Here is a 6,000-nt window from a genome sequence, read left to right as displayed (position 1 = left end):
TTTGTCCCATAAGATATTAAGCCAACTAGGGACAGGATTTGTTTCTTATTTCAAATTAGTGTATTCAGAAACTTAACCAGAGAAATAGATCCATATTTGTATAATTATACCCAACAGATCAAGTATATTTAGCTAGTCACCATATATTGAACTGGTTTGGTCATTCCCACTGAGCTAATCCACTGATATCTTGGTTATTAGCATATTGGTATTTTGTTAATGGCTGGTTAGCAATGAATATATTATTTTAACATATTATAAAATCATTTATTTTGGACATTCTGATGGAGCTGACCCACCAAGTTTGTTTTATTAGCATGATAACAGTAGGTGTCCATGGCTGGTTAATAAAAAATTCAATAACATCTACCAAATTCAGTGATGAGTCATATGTTATTCTGGATGATATCTTTAGCTATCTTGATGGAGATAGAGGTGACTGGAAATACCATCTGTGAAAAACTGGAAGAGACATTTAATTCTGTCATGTTCTTTCCTCTAACATTTGTCTTTATTTCTCCCTACATTTCACTCTCATTTGGTTCATTTCATACTTACCATTTTTCTGAACTTTATTTACCATTTCTCCTCTGGTTTGATTTAGACGCCACTTTTCTGTCTGAGGCCAGATGATAGATGGTAACAGCTCTTTTTCCAAATGCTATCAGAATGAGGAACTCACTGCCATGACCCTGTTGGGATATGAACACTGGCAAGTGTAGTATTAAAAACAACAACAGAAATTCAAGGTATCAATGTTGGTTCCACAGTTTTAACATTTGTTGCACCATGGAAATGACCCTGGCATATGTGTACTTGGCATGTAACTTTTGAGTTACAGGACTCAAAAAAAGAAATCTTTCCTTCTACTTTGATCTTCATGAGAAAGTATATATTTGGGGAAATTGGCACAAGGCAAATTATAGGATCACAAATTGATGGCAGAGATTCTTAACCTTTTTTTATGTCATGGACTATTTTGGCTGTCACTTTGATGAAACCTGTGAACATTTTCTTAGAATCATGTTTTTAAATGTATAAAATATAATGCATAGTATTGCAAAAGAAACCAATGTATTGAGATGGTGATTTTATATATCTATATTTATGTCTTTATGTATGTGTGTATATATAATACTGAGGATGAACTGTGAGCTTCCTGCATTTCAATTGTGGACTATCCTGGCAGACTATTGTAATCCTAAGGATTACAGATTTATCCTTAAATCACTAAACTCTCTAGAATTTGTATTCACAAACAAATTCACAATCACTAAGTTAAGAATGTTTGCTCTAAATCTAGATGGGACCCCCAAGAGATCACCTAGTCTCACACCTCAATGTTACTTTGAAAGATGAAGTTATATGACCCAAAGTCAATTCAATTTGAAATGTCAGAGATGGGGTTACAATTCAAGTCTTCTCTTTCCAGAATTAGTACTATATGCTGCTAGATGGAGAATAATTGGGGCAAGTTGAGAATGCCTGGAAGAAGTTGGCATTAGGAAACTGCGAAGGGGATGGGCCTAGTTCATGCTTTAATGATTTGTGATCTTTGTCAGTAAGGATACTCCTTCCATTGAATTGGATTATAGTTTTTGTAGTACTTAGCAAATAGATTAAATTGTAAATTTCTGTGGAGTAATATTCCATCCCATCATTCCCAGCTATTCAGAGATAAACCTCTGCATAATTAGAAAGTTCAGTCCTTTCATGGCAAACCACTGCTAGGCCTATAGTCAGAGTCTTTAGCTTGGTCCACAATACCAGAAGTTTATATCTACTGGCATAGCCCAGTAACCAAAAATTACCTCAACAAAATGAAAAGGCTTCAAATAGATTTGTAAAAGATACCCAATTGATAATTAATATGAAATAAATTTCTTGGGAATTGTCAAACTTTTGAATTTTTCCTTGGAGCTTTTAATCTGTGATAGGAAAGGGAAAATGAAAAATGCAAAGATCACCTTTTCCTTGGGATATTTGGATTTTTCATAGTCTTAGAGCTACCGTTCAGTAAAGCTAAGGATCTAATATTTTTCTTTCTCACAGTAAGCTCAGGGCTTTTCTAGATTTGAATTCCAAACAGAAATATATCATGGAAATTCAATATTAATAAAGCTGATCTCTACATAATGATTTTTGTACCAACTTCAAAGAGTAGTAAGAAGTTAAAATGACTTTTAAGACAAGCTTTTGAGATAGGTTATCATATGAGATAGGTATGAAATAGTGGGAGTCTATTCCAGGGGATTTTTTGAGAGTAGGGCACTTTCCTCATTTTTGCATTGCAACAACACATTTCATTGTTGATATTATAAGCCCTCTCAAGTCAGTAACTGTTTTTTTTTTTATCTTGAACATCATAATTAACAATTGCTAGTACTTTAGAATTTATGTGTTCCTTACTGTGTGATATACAATAGTGTCTGTTGACACTAAGCCAGTAATTGGATGGATTATCCATATATCAGTACCCATAACATGGCTCAAAGAGAGTAGATGGACAGTGAGTTACATTCAGGATTAACTAGAACCATGGTTTGGATGGACTTTGAGAAACTTCTCCATGCTTGAGATATGATAAATGAATATGTCTCTCATATATAACAACTAATTATTAAATGAGGACCAAAGTTTTTGCCCCTTTTTTACTTTCTCATCCAGAACCCAACCAGTGAGAGAAGTCTCTTAGAGACAGCAAAATTAGATAGTAAAAGAAAATTTAAATTTGGACTAATGAATATATTCCTGCTTATTGTGTTTGCTCAATTAGGTCTGGGAAAATGTTGATTATCACCATTATTTAGACAGATGATATGGAAATTGATATCTCTTTGACCAAGATTTTAGTGAGCTAAGTCATATACTCCAAGATAGCCAACCTCATAATCAGACTTGACTAAGCACCTTTTAGGGACACATATTCTTTGAAGGGCATATAAACTGTGAACTCACCACTGTGAAGAGTTTTTGGTTTAAAGAGAGAGGATCAAATACCATCCTTTATTAATAACATGCTGGCCTTATTAATAAAATGATTACATTATCCAGAATTGATGTCTCTCAAACCTTTTTAATCTTCACATTAGTTATTCTGTTCTTCTGCCTGAAACAAAGGTTTATGATTTTTTTTTTTTGCAAAATGTTCTTCCAGGATTACCTATGCCCTAAATTATGGAATAAAACAATCTCCAAAGGAATAAGACAATGTACAGGTGCATGGGAGTGTCAGTAGGCTGCAACTCATTACTACATGAACATTATGCAAGGGAAATACTGTCAAGTAAGTCAGAAAAATGTTCAACCAGAATAAGAGAAGATGTGGTATGGCAGTTAGAGCAAGGGAGAACAGATGGACAATTATTGTGCTCCAGTGGTTTTCCCTCAATAAGAGTTGAAGAGGAAGAAATTTGGGTGCCCTTTGTGGGGGCATGCAGATGGCTCAGAAGGTTCACAATGGACAGGCAAGCTTGGCTAGTGATTTTCATCCCATGTAATAGAGATTATCATGCTTTCATCAAAGGCTGAAAGTCTCCAACTTTCAGGTTTGAAACCATGCCTTTGAAAGATTAAGCACCAATTAATTAGTCAATCTAAGGAGGATTACATTTGTATTGCTAAGTGTTTAGAAACAATAACAAGAAGATTTGGAATCACCTTTCTTCTAGGATAAACTAATCAGTAAATTCTATTTACATAAATCTTTGTGAAATTCTATTGTGATCCATTGCAAGTAAACTATTTTAATTATTTGATAATAAACTATTCAAGACATATCTTATTTTATATAAAAAGAATCAATTCAAATATTCTCATTGCAGATGGAATGCTGGATCTGCCTAAGGATTCAAAAATCCTGCCACAGAAATTTCCTAGCTGTGTGACCCTTAACCTCTTGGTAATTTAATTAAAAGGGGGATAAGAGCAAAGGTACCTAGTTTCTGGAGTTGTTGGGAATGTGCAATATGTGTAAAGTACTTGGAAAAACTTAAATGCTATTGATTATTGGTATTGCAAATATTTACATGATAGCATGCAAAGGACTGAAGGAAACTTGAAGGAGAAGATAATTATTTTAAAAAGGTAAAAATGATGGGAAATGGGATATAGGGGCACTTTAGAGTCTGAGTCAGGGGACCTAAGTTTCAGACTCAGAACAATTATTATACATATGATGTAGAACAAGTCACTTTCATTTAATATTTCTGGCCTCAGATATACTTTATCTAAAACAAAGTGTTGGATCACGTGGTCTTTTAAAAAAAAATATCAAAGTAAATACAAAATAAGAAAAAACAAAATAGAAAAAAAAGACAGAAAACAAAATGTTGTTATATGCCCAGCAGGACAGTAGTGAGGATTCAAAATACATAACAAGAAATTTCAATCTCAAGGAAACATATATTATGTTTAGAAGAATTGCACATGGTTAACCTATATTGGGTTACTTGCCATCTAAGAGAGAGGGGAGCTGAGGAGGGAGGGAGAAAAATTTGGAACACAAGATTTTTCAAGAGTGAATGTTGAAAACTATCTTTGTATTTATGTTGAAAAAAATAACAAGCTATTATAAAAAAAAAAGCAAATATAATTGAAGAAATTATATTAATGAGTGGCCATCTTTGCTTCCTTGTAGGTTATTCTTTTGTTCTCTCCTGAACACTTTTTATTTTATTCTTTTTTCACCCTTTCATCCTCCTCACCTCTCCCAAGCAGTCTACATTTAAGAACAGATATATTTATATACATACACCTATATATGCACACATACATTCACATTCACCCACAGACCCACACACATATACATATATCTATAGACTTACATGCATACATAGCCACATATACTACATACCCATATCTATTCAGACACATAAAATATTCATGTGCATATATATATATATGTATATATATATTTATAGCTAAAATAGTAATGATATAGCCAACATATAATACAGACATGATTGTAAAGGGACATATGGTCCACTGTAAATAAATATTATCTTGTCTCCAGTAGAGCATGGCAAACATTCTCTTTTTCCTGACTCTCCAAAGTGATTTCCAAATCTTGTTTCTTCTCAAATTCTTACTTCTTATCCATCCTTGCCTCATATTTTATTAAAAATGAGACAATTTGCCAAGAATTCCTTCTTCTCTCCTTTTCATTTTACATCATCCAAACTTCTTTCTATATTATCTCCTCTTTCACTCTGGTTTCAGATGATGAGGTTTTCTTTCTCCTTGCCAAGGAAAGCCTCTCTGTTTGTGCCCATCTCCTATTGATTTCTCTTATCCAATTATTCCCTCTGTCATCCCCATTCCTTTTCTTATTGTCAGTTTCTCCCTATATATTTTCTCTCTACTCTGGTGCCTACAAATGTGCCCATGTGAAACTCATCCTTTTAAAAAATCTCTCACTTGGCTCTACTCTCCTGCTATTATAGTATATTTTTCCTCCTTTTCACTGTCAAATTTGAAAATGCCATCTATAACCAGTACTTCTACTTCTTCTCCTATTATTCACTTCCATCCCTCTGCAATCTGATCCCAGGATTTCACTGGAATTATCCTTTTCAAAGTTACTATGGTCTCATGACCACCAAATCCAACAGGATTTTCTTAGTCTTTTTGACTTTTATACAGCATTTGATGCTATTGATCACCTTTTCTTCCTCAAAGGATGTTCTGTCCTCTGTTTTTTATGGTACTGCTTTCTCTTATTTCTATTACTATGTTCTATTGGTTCTATTACTATGCACTACAACTACCCCTTTGCCTTAAAGGACCTCACAGCCTGGTTCTTTCTTACCATTCAATTTCCCTTTTACTGATTTTTCATCCATATCATGCTGATTTTTTGCTTTATAATATTTTACTTGTTGATAACATGAAATCCCTTGAGTTTAATTATCATCTAATTAATCAGTAAATGAATTTCAGATCTCTATATTCAACCCTAGTGAGTCTCTGATTCATCAAACTGTTGTGTCCTAAAACATT

This window comes from Antechinus flavipes, chromosome 2, assembly GCF_016432865.1.
Source record: "Antechinus flavipes isolate AdamAnt ecotype Samford, QLD, Australia chromosome 2, AdamAnt_v2, whole genome shotgun sequence".
Lineage (NCBI taxonomy): Eukaryota > Metazoa > Chordata > Mammalia > Dasyuromorphia > Dasyuridae > Antechinus > Antechinus flavipes.
The sequence above is the reverse complement of the archived record's forward strand: the minus strand, read 5'-3'. Positions refer to the sequence as shown.